Source organism: Leopardus geoffroyi, chromosome E3 (assembly GCF_018350155.1).
Source record: "Leopardus geoffroyi isolate Oge1 chromosome E3, O.geoffroyi_Oge1_pat1.0, whole genome shotgun sequence".
NCBI lineage: Eukaryota > Metazoa > Chordata > Mammalia > Carnivora > Felidae > Leopardus > Leopardus geoffroyi.
In genome coordinates, this window is record NC_059340.1 from 22,265,683 (window position 1) to 22,281,783 (window position 16,101).

The 16,101-nt window shown below is 38.9% G+C and overlaps 1 protein-coding gene across 18 annotated transcripts in view; it reads right to left on the reverse strand.

The window, feature by feature from the left end:
* TNRC6A (trinucleotide repeat containing adaptor 6A) overlaps positions 1–16,101 on the reverse strand; it is a 100,325-nt gene that overhangs the window by 46,529 nt on the left and 37,695 nt on the right. The gene's annotated exons all lie outside the window — the stretch shown is intronic.

The window sequence follows — 16,101 nt, forward strand, 5'->3', positions numbered from 1 at the left end:
AGAGAGTCAAATTTTACTTCTGCTAACTACCTCTCCAATAAGGGCATGGACATCATCAGCACCCCCTGGCCTGAACAGCTCATGCTCACCAGCTCTGTCCCATATTATTCTGAACAGAGAACAAGCACCTGATTGTGCAACTAGAGAACTCACAGTAGCTTCAAGAACAAATGTGCTGAATTGAATTTTGGTAATCCTAAAAGAATCCTCAATTCTCTGGAAACTGTTCTTAATATGCCTTATTTTTAATGTGTTTGGTTCCTATTCTTCATCTCTGAAAGACTGAACACAAGTAACAGGTAGAAAGGATAGAAAACAATCTTGACAGTTTCTTTAAAAACAGACAAAGTTCACAATATTTTTTGCTGTTAAAACATAAAGTCTCAAATAGGACAAACTCAGAACGGGGAAGTGAATACAAAGATAACAGAATGACATCTATGAAACTAACCAAAATGGGAGAAGTAACATAGATAACCTCTCTTAAGCAGAGCTGAGAAATAGCCATTTGTCTACTGTATGGACAATCTGAAATTATAAAGTGTATTTTTAGACCCTTAAAAGAGATCAAATAAGTAAACAAACTGATGGAAAGGACTCAAGCCGGTGAAGATATACCTAGTCTCTAAACTACATAAATGCCGCGTGGTATAAGAAACTTTCAGTGCTGGATGGACCCAGGTTTTAATCACAGTGCTGCCTTTACTGAGCTCTGTGTCTTTGGACAAACTGTATAGACGTGACTGAGCCTGTGGTCTCCCCCGTAAAATGAGGTAACACCTATACCCTGCAGAGCTATCCTCGAGTTAACTGTTACTGCTTACAGAGCACCAAGTACAAGGCGATACAAACAACGGGTATCTGTTAATGATCGGCACAATACCACCTTTTGCGGCTGTTTAACGTTTCCGTGAGAGTTCGACACATCTTTACAGATGCCACTGTCAAACAAATAAAGTGAAATGTATCCATGTGACCAGTGAGGATGCTCTGAGAAAATGCTGCCCAAGGGTTGAGAGCTCCAGGCCTGAAATCAGAACAGCTGCCACTAGAACTGGGTCGTCTGTGTGTCTTTCACCTTGCCTGTACAGGCAGTGTTGATCTAGTACCCAGCACAATGAAAAAACTCCACAAGCAGAAGCTATTCTGTGGACCAAATACAGGAAATATTTGTTAAATGCCTACAATGTGTATCATGGTGTGATAAAGAGGTCACCGGTATCATTTCCAGCAGCTACCTGCTCCCCCGTCCCCACCCCCACCCCTCGCAGCTCTAGAGTCTCCTTCATGTAGGTCTGGCCTCACTAACCACCTTCTATCTCCCGGCCACTGGTGGAGTTTGTCTACGTCACTAATACTAGTATTCTTTAATACGGGATCTGGTCTCTTATTTTTTCATGTGATTTTGATTCCTCTAAAGTAATACAAGCAAACTGTCATTCAGGAGGACTGCACTGAAAAAATTACAAAATTACATTCCATCTATTGCTTGGAATCCCTTCCATTCTTGAAGGCAACCAAAAAGCCTCACATCAATAATTTGAGCCAAGTACATTCTAGGTCTAATTACTTTATATGTGAAACTTTTGTCTCCCAGACAATTTAATGCTCCCAGAAAGCAGCAATAATGTATATTCCTCTGTCACAAGGAAAACAAGGCACTAGAATATTCTAAAGTACCTCTGAAGCCAAAAAAAAGATAAAGTACACATAACTATGAAATCATAAAAAACACAAAAACTCCAACTCAACCTTTGCATGTTTAGTACCAGGTTCAGCACTGTATCTGGCAACTGAATGTAACCTTGTAATACGGTTATCCACTGCTAAAACACAGGCTTGCCTGCCACTGTATTACTAAAAGGAAAGACAAGATTGTAACAATTTAAAACCCAACGACATTATTTATAGGAGACAGCAACAGGAAAATGGTCTTTAATACATTCAAGGAATTAGAAGATAACCTACAGGCAAACACTTGTGAACGATTTATGTGAATAATGTAGGAGAACCTTAACACTATGCCAAAAGTGACCAGGAATTCAGAAGCAGTATTTCCGTCTGTCACCCGGCAGCCCCATCCCTGCCTCCAATTCAGAGAGCTGCTGTACTCCTCAGTCGAGTGTCGGAAAGTAAGGCCGAGATAGGTCCTCATTTCTGGGGCCAGAAGAGTTAACTAAAACCAGTAAAAATCTTAAGACAATGTAACTACTGATTATAAAACTGAACTAAATCATCTGAAGTGAAATCCCAGATATAAACATGACGCATACTGGAAGAGTAAAGAAGTTAACTGCGTGTGAAGGTAGGGTGGTAAGGATGGGGTTGCTGGGTAACAGACATAATTACTGCATGATTTTTGGCTAGTGTGCGCAGTTAAAATTTAGGTTAATTACATCAATAAATATCCAAACCACTGAAAAGAGAAAAAAAATGAGCAAATAAGAAAACTCAATCCATTCAAAAGATAAAGAAAATGCAATAAAAATAATTATTTCAGAATTGCAGTTAATGAGAAATATAGACTAAGATGCCACGCATAAGCTCCAAACGATCTGTAATCAAAATAAATGTAAATGAGTTAAATTTACTTATTAATAAAAGCTCTTTAGCTTTTTTAAGAAAAGAAAAACTTTAAGGAATGTACTTTGCAAAAATCACTTCTAAAACAAAACAATACAGGAAGTTGAGGGGGAAAAGTATACAGATATATGACCAAAAATGCTAACAAAATTTAAATAACAGCAGTATTAATGTCCAGTTTAAAAAAATTCAATCAGAAAATCATTATAAAAAACAAGATGTTTCATACTGATAAAAGAAACCAACTAAAAAAATTTAAACAGCTAAAGAACCCTTATATACCAAAACTTAGTATCAAAACATGTAAATCAAGTGGAGACAGAAAAACTGGGAAAAAAGGCAAAACCATCTACCTTGATGGACAGAGAACACCTTTTTTGACAAGTACCGATGAAACAGTATAAAAGTACACACACACACACACACACACACACACACACACACAATATAGTACTGAAGAAAACACCACTATATTGCAAAAAGTACAAATAATACAGATGACATTTCTGGATTACAATGCAACCACATTAGAAACAACAAAACTAGCAAATTGAAACGGCCTTAAATAAATTTTGAGCTGAAAAAGAAAAAGAAATACCAAAACTGTAGAGTTATCAAGAAAATACTAGTGAAAACAAAACACATGATAAATTTTAAGATACGGCTAAACCAATGCTTAAAGAAAAATTCCTAGCCTTAACTATTTTCAACAAACAAGAATGAATAAAAAGCATCTTACTAAAGTTAAAAAATGAACTAAATGAAGCATAAGAAGGAATTAGTGGAGATAAAAGGAGAAACCAAGGACTTTACAAAGTAAACTAGTAACTCCAAGGTGTGGCTTTATGAAAAAAAATAAACTGGTAGTTAATCTGATTTTTTAAAATTAGGAAAAAACGAGATGATTTTCTAAAATGAAGATATTTCTTTAGGCTCAACTCTATAACTAACTCGAAAAGATGGAGGAGAGATTTAACTCTGACCCTGAAAAAGGCAAGAAAATAAACAGTAATTAGAACAGAAGAAGTGGAGGAATTTATTAAATCACCCATCAGGATCAGACAGTTTGACCAATACTGCCATTCAGTGTTTTTTGTTTTTACTAGAATACTTCTAAGAAACATGTAACTCTAAGTCTAATGCTATTTAAATTGTTGAAGAGCACAGCAGAAAAGGGAACACCCAACAGTGTTACCAGGAAGTCTGACAAAATTTTAGTAATCCCGAACAATGGGGAGAAAAAAGAAATACAAACAGTGCCGGGGATTAAAAAAGACAGAATTCCAAGTGTAAACAATGTTCCATAACATGGCTTGGCAAATCTTTCCTGTAAAGAGCCGGATAGTAAACATTTTATAGGCCACATAGTCTTTCAACTACAACTCTGCTATGGCAGCACAAAAACCAGCCATAGACAACACACAAATGAATGGATGTGACTGTGTTTCAGCAAAACTTGGAATACAAAAATAGGCACTGGGCCAAATTTGCAAGCTATAGGCCCAGTGTCTGCCCTATAAAGTATAATTTACCCAAATGAGCTTATAAAGAAGATCCTAGAACAACATCAAAAAACACTGAAAAAAGTCCTCCAAGATTTACCTCTCTAAAAAGCACCAGGCCCAGATGACTTTATAGGGAATGTGCATATAAAATCTTCAAGAGGGGCACCTGGGTGGCTCAGCTGGTTAAGCGTCCAACTTCAGCTCAGGTCATGATCTGGCGGTCCATGAATTCGAGCCCTGAGTCGGGCTCTGTGCTGACAGTTCAGAGCCTGGAGCCTGCTCGCATTCTGTGTTTCCCTCTCTCTCTGCCCCTCCCTGCTCTCTCTCAAAAATAAATAAACATTAAAAATAAATAAATAAAAATAAAATCCTTAAGAAACATGTCCTATCAATCTACACAAACTGTTTCAGAATAAAGAAGTGCAGGTTCAAAAGACGGACTAGATTCAAATCTTGGCTCTGCAACTTACTAGCTGTATGACCATGGGCAAGCCACTTAAGAACCTGTACCTCTGTTCCCCTCATCTGTAAAACAGGGGTAAGTATTAATACCTCTACCATGCAGGGTTGTTGTGAGGCTTCAATAAGACAATGGATGTAAAGAACTGAGAATAGTACTTGGCCCCTTGCGAGTACCCAATAAATGTTAGTGATCACTACTGCTGTCTAGGTTAAAAAAGGGGGAGTAAGGATGACCCTCAGATTTCTGGCCTGGAATGTGGGTAGACAGTAGTACCATCTACCAAGATACTGTAATAGAAGACAAAAACTAAGTTTGGAAAATACATGAGAATGAGCTTTGGTTTTGATGTTAGGTTTACTGTTTCTGTATGACAGTAATTCTCAAACGTTTTGGTCTCAAGACCCCTTTGTGCTTTTAAAAGTTATTGAGAACACCAAAGATCTTTTGTTTATGTGGGTTAAAACTATACTTACCATATTAGAAATTTATAGAGATACTTAAAAATATATTAATTCATTTAAAAAATAAACTCTTGGGGCGCCTGGGTGGCTTAGTCGGTTAAAGCCTCTGACTTTGGCTCAAGGGCTCAAGCCCCGCATCCAGCTGTGTGCTGACCGCTCGAAGCCTGGAAGCTGCTTAGGATTCTGTGTGTGTGTGTGTGTGTGTGTCTCTCTCTCTCTCTCAAAAATAAACATTAAAAAAAAATAAAAAAACACAAACAAAAACAAAAACTCTTGGAGTGCATGGGTGTCTCCGTTGGTTAAGCATTCAACTCTTGATTTTGGCTCAGGTCATAATCTTACGGTTCATGGGACTGAGTCCTGAGTCAGGATTCTCTCTCCCCCTCTCTGCCCCTTTCTTGTTTACTTTCTCTCTCTCTCAAAATAAATAAATATTTAAAGAAAAAAATAAACTCTTACACGAATATGTATTTTCACTGAATGAATATATATTTTCTGAAATAAGTTTTCCAAAACAAAAAGAGAGTGAAATGTATGCATGCACTGTTTTTACATTTTTCCAAACATCTTTAATATCTGGCTTAACAGAAAGCAGGTCGATTTCACATCTACTTCTGCATCCAATTTGTTGTGACATCCACATTATGTAGTCTCTAGAAAACTCCACTATGTACTTATGAGAAAAAAGAGTGAAGACCACAAGTAAACTTCCTATCATTATGAAAATAGTGTGACCTTGTGAATTTCATGGAAGTTTCAGACAGCCTCTGGGGAGTCCTCAGATAAATTCTGAAAACCAATGCTCTAGAATATCCATGTGTAGAATGCAGCTGAACATACGGTTCTGAAGTTCGGTGAAGTATGAACCAGAAAAATCAACTTAGCATTTAGCAGAGAGGTGGGAGAAAGGTGACGCGAGCAGCAGAATGAGAAGCATCACCGAGACCCAAAGGAGAGGCTACTGTAGCCGACAGAAGAGCAGTAGTGGCCAGAGAGGCAGGACAGAAAGAGCTTTTAAAAATGGCCTCCCTATTTACTCAAGCAGGGACTTGTTCCCCAAATTCTCCCTATCCCTCCACGTTCAGGCAACAGGTCTGACAGATTATCTACTGGACAGCATTCAAACACATCCTTATCATCTCCAATGTCACTGCTGTGATTTAGGCCCTCCAATTTACTCTTGCAAAAACCTCTTACTTGGTCTCTGGGGCTTCCATCTTGACTCCCCTCCCCAAATCTATCATCTCTCTCTAACCCAAGTTGTCTGTATCATTAAAGTGCTTTCAGAAATCATCTAAAGTCCTTAGCATGGCCCCAGTCTACCACTTCTCCAGATTCATACCCCATTGCATAAACATGCATTTCCTTCTCTCTCACACCAAGAACCTGCCATACTCCAAAAGGTACCATTCTTTTTCAGGATATTCTTTGTGCCTAAAATGCCTTGATACTTTTCTTTTCTTTTTTTTAATGTTCGTTTATTTATTTTGAGAGAAAGAGAGTCAGAGAGAGCACATGAGCAGGGGAGGGGGAGACAGAGAATCCCAAGCAGGCTCCACACTGTCAGTGCAGAGCCTGACGTGGGGCCTCAACTCACAAACCTGCGAGATCATGACCTGAGCCGAAACCAAGGGTTGGACGCTCAACCGACTAAGCCACCCAGGTGCTCACGTCCTTGATACCTTTCTTGAAAATCTTTCTCTCCACCTTTCCTAGGAAACAATGAACTACCCCGCAACCCCTCCCCAGGTTCTGCCAGCCTTAAAAGCATTTTATGACAAGCAATTTCCCCTCCTCTTTCCCATAAAACTCTTAATGCATCTCTCGCCCTGCACATGCTTAAAGTGCCGCCTTCTTGCTCCTTCCCTTTATCACTGGCATTCCCAAGCACCACACACAACCAAGAACTACTGGCTGAATGAACAACCGAAGAACTGTCAGCATGACATGAACCCAAAGAACAATGTAGAATGATACTGAAGATGAAACACTGAAACACTGACATTTAATCGGTGGAAAAATCAAGAACTGGTAAAGAGAGAATGATCAAAAGAAGAAAGAGTTAAGGACAATGATGGTAGCTGGCTGGTATGTTGCTGAGTAACTCAGTGGTTAGAAATCTCTGCTCTAAACAAACAAACAAACAAACAAACAAACAAACAAAAAACCCAGAGCTGGCATCCACAGAACAAGACAAGTTCAGTAAATATGATTGTTTATCTGGGAAGTTACCCTAATTAGCCACAACATCATGTTATCCATAATACCAGAAAAATATTTTGAAGGAATTTCATTAGGCCAGTACAAAACACACATACCCACTAAAACTTTTTTATTTTACATTTTTTTGCCATTCTGTGACCCAACTGGTCTTTTGTACAGTTTAAGCAGATGGACAAAATTATGAACTGGCCCAGAAATCAACAAGTTTTAGAACATTTTTTAGAATGGAAAAATTACTCATGCGAAGAATTTAAACCGACATTTTCCTAAATCGTGCTCCAAATCAAGACTTCCCACTTTGCAAAAAAAACTGGAAGAACCAATGTGACAATTAAATTATTAATTTGTGCTACTTTCATGTGTTTTGAGATTTCTTATGCACAAGCACGCTATCACTCTGTAAACTGGAAGCTGCTCTGAAAAACGTCTATTAACTGGGGGAAAAAAAACCCACAGCAATTGTCCTACATTCAAGTAAAATACTAGGACTAGATAAGAGATATTTAATATCCAAAATCCTAAATATACAAGTTCTAAATTTGTAAAAAAATTTTTTTACTTATTTACTCAGTCATTAGAAATTAAAATTATATGAATATTTACTTCTTTTAATCTTTAAGATAACATTTTAAATGCCATCTGAATAAATTTCAGAAAACAGTAAATAAGAGAACTTCCTGTTGGCTATCTACAAGTTTAATAGAAACAATAGTTGAAATACAAAGCAGCCATCAGTATCATGAATTGCTTACCAAACTCCCCAAAACATGAATGACCAAATCTTAATACCTCAAGCCCTTCCTTTAGTCCTACCCTTCCAAAGTCTATGATTTAGCTTTGTGTATGAGTCTTCATATTGGCTACATTGTGAATCTTCTAGAAATACTGGCATAAACAGCAGGCATAGGATACAAAAATGCCATTTAAGATATAATTTCACTTTTAACAGAATGAAAATATTAAATTGACCTCCAAAACATAGAAACCATATACAGATTTGTGTTTGAATTCTTAAAAGAATGGAAATAGTTGACATCACCAGTTTAAAATAATACTTAATAAGTATCTATAGAATACACAGTGCTTTTAAAGACTTCTTTTGGCAAACTTTAAATTTACCTAACGTAAGGGGCACCTGGGTGGCTCAGTCGGTTGGGTGTCTGACTTCAGCTCGGGTCATGATCTCACAGTTCGTGAGTTCGAGCCCCGTGTCAGGCCCGCATCAGGCTCTGTGCTGACAGCTCGGAGCCTGGAGCCTGCTTCAGATTCTGTGTCTCCCTCTCTCTCTGCCCCTCCCCTGCTCGTGCTCTGTCTCCGTCTCAAAAATAGATAAAAAACATTAAAAAAAAAATTTTACCTGAAGTAAGCATGCCTACCCTTAGTACACGTCATCATACAGGAAAAGACAAGTGTCAAGCTCTCTCTGAAGACACATGGCAAAAGCACCCATGAAAGGGCCTCAGCTGGAAAATGTCATTCTCACATAAGAGCAAAAGTCCAGGGTTGTCCTAAGTATTTCTTATTTTTATAAGAAAAAACACCCTACCTTCTCAAACAAGTATGGGGTAGGTGTAATTGACAAGATAAAAATGTACTGACAACAAGCCAGAGTTTCCAGAAATTAACATTTCTAGCCGTCAATAATTAGGCTCAACTCCAAATGCTTGATGGTTAAGAAATTCTTACCTTTGCTCAAACGGTATTATAAAAAATAAATGTCACCTATAAACATTCTTTGAAATCTTCATTACAGAGAATGATTTTATGCTCTTAAAAGCCACAAAATAAAGTAACTTCTGGAAGAAAAGTCAACATGTTACAAACTAGTATATTTAAACTGTAACTGCTCATCAGACAACACCACATACAAGATTTGTCTTTCTTCCCTACTGTTAATGTTTCCAGTAAGTAATTATAATCTCTTTAAGCCTAAACTCTCAAATCAATTATTCTAACTTCCGTGCTAAAATAATACGGTAGTTTTCAATAGAATCTGCCTCATGATCAGAGGAAAAGCAAACCCATACGAGTGAAATCAATTCTTCCCGTTTTCCTGATTAGCAGCAGTAACAGCAGCAATGTCACAGGGGACAGAGTTTCAAAAAGCACAAACCTGACAAAAACTTCAAGCAGATTAGAAAATTCTCTACACCAAGAAATTCTAAAGAAAGGAGCTTCCCACTTCTGTTGCCTTCCCACTCCATAGCTTTCTGCAGGAAATGCAGAAAGGCACAGTGTCACTGAACTGCTATGGAGGTACAGCTCACCAACTTCCCCTGTATTTGAGGCACAATAACTCAAATTCCATCTGCTTATATTCTAAGAGGGACAGGAGGGGAAAGCAGCAGCCAGCTGGTTAAACAATGCAAAGAGCGTTCTGGTCAATTAAGATGAGCCCACAAATCAAATTTATCTAAAACTTACCCAAACTTTGTACTACTATAAAAATCCTCTTACTCATTAATAAACACACTGGAGGATTTATAATATATTTCCCCTGTATAATATACATTCCCTGTCCTATACTGACTTTGGTGAGTTCTGGAGTGCTGAAGGGCACTGAATGGCACAGAAGGGGCAAGTCTGGCTTTTAAGTTGATACACACAGATGTAAATGCTAGAATTTTCACTGTGGACAAATGGCTGCAGTGTTAAGTGCCACTGGTCAACCTGGACAAAATACCTAAATGCCTGCCAATCCATCAGCTTCTGTTAATCCTTAGCAAGTAGGCTGAACTAGATGGCTATTTAAGAAGTTGAAGACTTGGGGCGCCTGGGTGGCTCAGTCAGTTAAGCGACCGACTTCAGCCAGGTCACGATCTCGCGGTCCGTGAGTTCGAGCCCCGCGTCAGGCTCTGGGCTGATGGCTCAGAGCCTGGAGCCTGCTTCCCATTCTGTGTCTCCCTCTCTCTCTGCCCCTCCCCCGTTCATGCTCTGTCTCTCTCTGTCCCAAAAATAAATAAACGTTAAAAAAAAAAATTAAAAAAAAAAAAAAAAAAAAAAGAAGTTGAAGACTTAAAAACTAATATGAACTATAACAAGCTGTATTTGTATTTTACACAGGCGCAAACAAATCTTAATATATTTGTTATAAAGTTACTAAAGTAAGGAAAAATCCCAAGCGGCATCATAAACAACTCAAAATTAAATACTGAATTTAAAATACATATTAAATTGAACTCATTTAGTTGTAATTCGCTTCACATGCCCTAGAGAAATGGGAAGCATACCTGTTCCTGAGTCTTAGGAAGCACCCACTTCTAATCCCCCAGGGAACGTGATCTTCCTATTCAAACATTTCCCACCTCAAATTACTAACACAAAGAGAAACATCACTGATTTGCCTCCATACAATCCTCAACTCTTCAGCAAAATGCCTGAGCAATCTGTTCTAGAGTACAGATCTTCTCTAACAGCTGGAGGATATCCACACAACATTCACAGGATGGTATTTCCAAGATCTTTAGTTAATCTATCCATCAAACCTTGTCCTATAAGTATGTGAGATTCGAAACAATGGGATGATGGAAAGTTTTCAGGCAGATGTACACGCTTTCAAAGAAAAAACAAGTCAGAATGCCCTTAAGTCTCTTTCATAACTTAAATTCTAGAAGTGATCCTTAAATTTGTTTAGTGCTGTTAAGGGAAAGTTGTTTAAAAAAACAGATTCTTTAGCCTCACAGATAAATCAGAATCTGTATTTCTTAAAACAAATGTCACATGTGGTTCTCATGTCTGAATAAATTTGGAAAACTGTTATGACAGATACTGTAGGAATATCTGGAGAGCTTCTGAGTTCCATTTGCGACTCAAAAAAAAGAAAATACCTAACAATTCAACTAAGAGTTAGTAGCAGGAACAACAAAAGTCCCAAACACACTGAAGCTTAAAAAAAATTAAGGGGCGGGGGGGGGGGGGGTGTCACCAAATTTATGCAATAAAGAAACTGTCATAAATTACTGAAGATAACAAATTATTTAGGAAATACAGGATGGTTAGTTGATTTGTCTTAATTAGAAAAAAATAAAGTTCAGATAAATCAGTTAATAATGTCATAAAGTGCTGGCATTTTTAAAAGCTTTTAGAAAAGAAGCAAATTTTTTTCTAAATCTGGATAAACAGCAGGCTTTATAAAAGTCAAGTAATCAAAAAGTAAAAGATTGTTAAGTTTAACCCAATGAAATTATGCAGTGCAACTTATTCTTTCAAGGGTGTGTGTGTGTGTGTTTATTCCAAATTAAAAGGCAAACTGGAAAAATATTTGTCCTTTGGAATAAGTTAAAGGGATCCATTCTCTCTCCCCTCCCACTACCTACCCCAATTTTCCCTAACAGAGGGAGGGAAAAGAGGTACTGTTTTGGTTTAAGGCCCCTAAAGCTAACATAGGGAAATATTCAACAGAGCCACTAGAATTTAGGGCCAGAGTTCAAGCTAAGAGTATAAAAGTTATTTAATTTTGCTTTTCTTCTTCTGACTATATATTTTTACATCCTCTGCATACATATACCCCCTTATGGGATCTAGTATTGGGCAAAATTTAGACATTTTTGTCTGGTATCTCATCCTCAGAACAACTTCAAACATATGACATAGTCTGTAATGTTGGAAATATTTCCATCAAATATATCAGACAGAATGCTAATAAGCATATTACACAAACAGCTCGTGCAAGCTGATAACAAAAGCTCTAGGCCCAAGGGGTGAATGGGTTACAAACAAGAATGGGTAATTCATAAGATGAAAAAAGTACAAGTGATTAAACATATGATATTCCATTTTACCAATAAACAAATGTAAATCAAAGCAATAAAATACCAATTTTGGCCTGCCAAATTTATAAAGATGCTATGCCCCATTTTCATGCTGCAAGACATACTCCTTGCACTATGGCAGAGACGCTGCCCTGTGATTCACCCAAGCTGGGTTGGGCCCTACTTTAGCGAGAGGAAAAAGCAAATCATCATCTGGGTGAGGGAAAGCCCTGAACTGACCTGGACACTGTATGTGGTTTCTGGAGACTGAGGCTGCCAGGACACTGCACAACCACAGTGGTGGTAATTAAAACTTACCAAGTATCAGCTGCCAGACAATATAGCTGGTATCTATCTTCAGGATTCTATAAACTTGAAATAGTATTTCCATTTTTACAGATGAGGCAACTAAGGCTTAGAAGGCTGCCCATGATCCAACATCTACTAAATGGCAGAGCTGAAATGTGAAACCAAACTGGACCCCCAAACCAATGTTTCTCCTAGTATAAAGTAAGTTTCCTCTTACTTATAGGAGCAAAATCAAACTCTCTGAAAATACGGAAATCACTGATTAGGGCTTAGCCACTCTAAAAGCTGCAAATCAAAAATTTCTATCATAAGATGTCTATATTTAGCATTTACTAACCTCTGGCCCAGTGATTTATGTTCTATATTATTTCATTTCCACAATATCAAGTAGCCTGGATTATCTCTTTTTAACCAAGTCAAACTGAGGCTTAGGGGTTGAGAAATGTGCCCAAGGTCACAGAAATAAGAATACAAAGGCGATATTCAAATCAAATGCTATCTGACTCAGAAGCCTGGACTTTTAACACTATGCTGTGTTTACGCTAGAATTCCAAGATTATCATCTTCAGTAGAAGATTCAATACTTTCTGCTTCAGGCCAAATGCTGTCTTTATGCACGATTTTATTAAGTGCGTTTTCACTAAGACTACAACACTGAGCGCGCTCGCACTCAGTACGCATTCTGAAACACAGCTACTACTCTTTTTTTTAAAAAAAATTTTTTTTTCAACGTTTATTCATTTTTGGGACAGAGAGAGACAGAGCATGAACGGGGGAGGGGCAGAGAGAGAGGGAGACACAGAATCGGAAACAGGCTCCAGGCTCTGAGCCATCAGCCCAGAGCCTGATGCGGGGCTCGAACTCACGGACCGCGAGATCGTGACCTGGCTGAAGTCGGACGCCTAACCGACTGCGCCACCCAGGCGCCCCGCTACTACTCTTATTAGAACTAAATGAAGAACATAAAAGTGGAAATTACGACCTATGCTGTGTTATTTGCTAGTCTGGAGCTTTCTTTTACCTGGTCATAGCTGATAAAGCTATTCTTGCTAATCTCTCCTGACTTCTCAAAAATTTAAACCAGAGGACTCCGCGTTTGTTTCCTTTGAAACTGAAGACCTAACTGTTGCCAAGGCAGAATCTCAGGGTAGGACACAACCTCAGGATACTCCCACAAGCTCCCCAACAACTATGGGATCATTGGCCACTGAATCTACTTTCCAACAACAGTTTGCCTGCTGACTGCACGGATCTCTGCTTCTCTCCTATTTCCTGTCTTTGTCCTGCCCCAGCCTCATCACAGATCTCTAAAGTTACAAAATCTTTCATTTCTACTTATTTTAATAATTTACTGGCATTTATAAGCAAACATACCTATGTTGGCTAGAAATAAAATGTTCCTTACCTTACAAGCAAAAAGGGGTCCTTAAGTGTCATTACCTCATTGATCACATAAATGTAGATTTACATATATAAACGTATATAAATCATTTCTCTTTCTCAACAGGAGGAAAGGAAAAATGGTGGCTTTGATATACCTAAACAGAGTAATTTTACTATTTCCCTGGGAAGCAGAATTTTCCCCTTCCAGTTAGTGCAGAGCTACAAAAAGAGTTACTTACAAAGCTCAAAGACACCTCCCATGAGAAGAAACACCTTTGCCATTAGTAAATTCTTCACCAGCAGGAAACCTGCTTCTCCTTCAAAGAGGTCAGCACATATTTGCCTTCAAAAAGTTACCAAGATGGCACATCTGGGATCAGAACCTGGTCTGTCTCTATGACTTAATACCTGCCTATAACATAGAAGTCGTGTTTCTACATTATACTATGTGTGTGTGTGTGGGGGGGGGGGGGGACGGGACACTGCATGAAAGCCCCAATTCTAACAGAACTTCCCAACCTGTGTGACAAAGAGTCACAGGTGTGCTGAGGGGAGTAGCACCTCAGCGGCTGCACAACCAGACTCTCTGGGACTGTCAGCCTCAGCTGGGGGGTGGCCACTGCTGTTTACCTTAACAGCCCCACCAATACCATTTCCACGTGAGCCACTATGTGATCAGGTCAGGCAACACACTGAGTCACATCTTTTTGGGTCTCAGCTTCTCCTCTGAAAATCTATGCAGCACAGGAATTCTTGGCCAAGCCACCAAGTTCCTGAATTTCAATATCACAGGACTGTGACTGAAAAACTTAAGACCTTATGAAGGAATAAGCCGAGACCACAGGTAAATATATTTACCTAAATATAAATATATTTACCTATATCTGCACTAACACAAAGATGAGAATGGGAACACAGTGGGGGACAAGGACTTGGAGTTGGTTTTGTCATGAACAACACTGACAACAGTACACGAGACGGGATCAGACACAATAAATACTTCACGAACGTTAAATGAACAACAACAACAAAACAATGACACTTTATAGATCCTAACTTTGGGAAAATGGGTTACCGCACAATTATTTTGCATTTATCTTTGTTTCCCAAAGGTTGTGAAACATAGCTGACACTGGCAGTGACGATTAAAAGAAAAAGCAAAGAAGTGCTTTATTTATTAATGAGAAGGGAACAAATTACACACTTTTCTTCCTTGGGCTGAAATTGAGTCATTTCCATCATATTCCCAAAGCTAAACTGTGTCAGTTTCACCAAAGAGCATACTAAAAAGAAGGGACTCTTCAGAATATACTTCTCCATCCTTCTGAAGAGTGCGTGACACGGAGGCTCTGCGGTTTTTTGGTCAGAGTCTCTTTACATCCTCCTTAATTAAGGAGCTGGAGCAAGGCATTCCAAGCTTAATTAGAAGTCAGGTTTTGTACCAAAAAGGGATTCATTTTCAGTGTGTAGAAGTCTGACACACGGTGAAAGCTTTTAGAAAATTGGCTTCTTACTTGGTCCTCAAAACTCCCATTCTTTTTCATCAACAGAGATGAAGTAAACAATTTCAGAGCTTTCTCTAGTGATTCTTGAAAAGCCAACCACTTTATACACTGCAATTGTCAGATCCTTCCCGATTCATGAAATTATGCTGGTGATAACAAGTTTTTATTTATTTCTCTGTGCTCAGGGAAATACCATAAAAACCTGTTAAAAGATCTCTCTGGAATATTTTCAAAACATGCTTTAGGGGTGCCCGGGTGGCTCAGTCGGTTAAGCATCCAACTTCAGCTCAGGTCATGATCTCACAGTTGGTGGGTTTGAGCCCTGCACTGGGGTCTGTGCTGACAGCTTGGAGCCTGGAGCCTGCTTGGGATTCTCTCTCTCCCTCTCTCTCTCTCTGCCCCTCCCCTAATTGCGCTCACGCTCGCTCGCTCTCTCTCTCTCTGTCTCTCAAAAATAAATAAATAAACTTAAGGGGCCACTGGGTGGCTCAGCTGGTTAAGCATCTGACTTGGGCTCAGGTCACAATCTGCCGGTTCATGAGTTTGAGCCCCGCGCCAGGCTCTGTGCTGACGGCTTGGAGCCTGGAGCTCGGAGCCTGCTTCAGATTCCATGCCTCCCTCTCTCTCTGCCCCTCCCTCACTTGTTCTCTCTCCCCTCCTCAAAAATAAAAAATAAAAAAAATAAAACATTAAAACATGCATTTATTTGGTTTATTCACTGAATATTATTAAAGCATGGGCAATAGCGTAGCCTTCCTGTTTTGTCTCCCATGTAAATACAGGGCTGTTTTCAAAGAAAAAGCAGCAGTAGAGCCCAGTAGAGTCAGTCCTCAAATCCTGGCTCAGACACTCAACAGCTGCATAACCAATAGGCAAGTTACTTTTCTTGGCCTCAATTTCACTTCTAAGCGGTGACAA